The 295-nt window shown below is 39.7% G+C and overlaps 1 protein-coding gene across 1 annotated transcript in view; it reads left to right on the top strand.

Moving 5' to 3' along the window:
- Nucleotides 1–295, top strand: part of LOC119585610 (eukaryotic translation initiation factor 2D-like) — an 18,116-nt gene that overhangs the window by 6,933 nt on the left and 10,888 nt on the right. The window lies entirely within an intron of this gene.

The following is a 295-nucleotide window of genomic DNA, read 5'->3' as shown; positions in this document are numbered from 1 at the left end:
TAATAAAACAGCGCAAGAGAATAATAAAACCAAAGAATTCAAGAGATGATCATAGAACGTAACCCATATTGTAGAATGTTTTAGTATGGGTTAGAAATGCATTAGAAAATGAAACTTAGATACTTAGAGAAAACTGTCTTTATCTGCTTTTTCAGCCCGAATTCGCGCCTTTGAAGGCAGATGGAGACGAAATTCACTGCATGAAATAGGTCTTTCAGCGCTGACCTTCTGCGCAGGAAAATAACGTCATTCGGCCTACCTTTGGCCGCGCACGTCGCTTTGATAACGAATCATC

This window comes from Penaeus monodon, chromosome 20, assembly GCF_015228065.2.
Source record: "Penaeus monodon isolate SGIC_2016 chromosome 20, NSTDA_Pmon_1, whole genome shotgun sequence".
Taxonomy (NCBI): domain Eukaryota; kingdom Metazoa; phylum Arthropoda; class Malacostraca; order Decapoda; family Penaeidae; genus Penaeus; species Penaeus monodon.
Note: the sequence above shows the minus strand (reverse complement) of the source record. Positions and strands in the feature narration are given on the sequence as shown.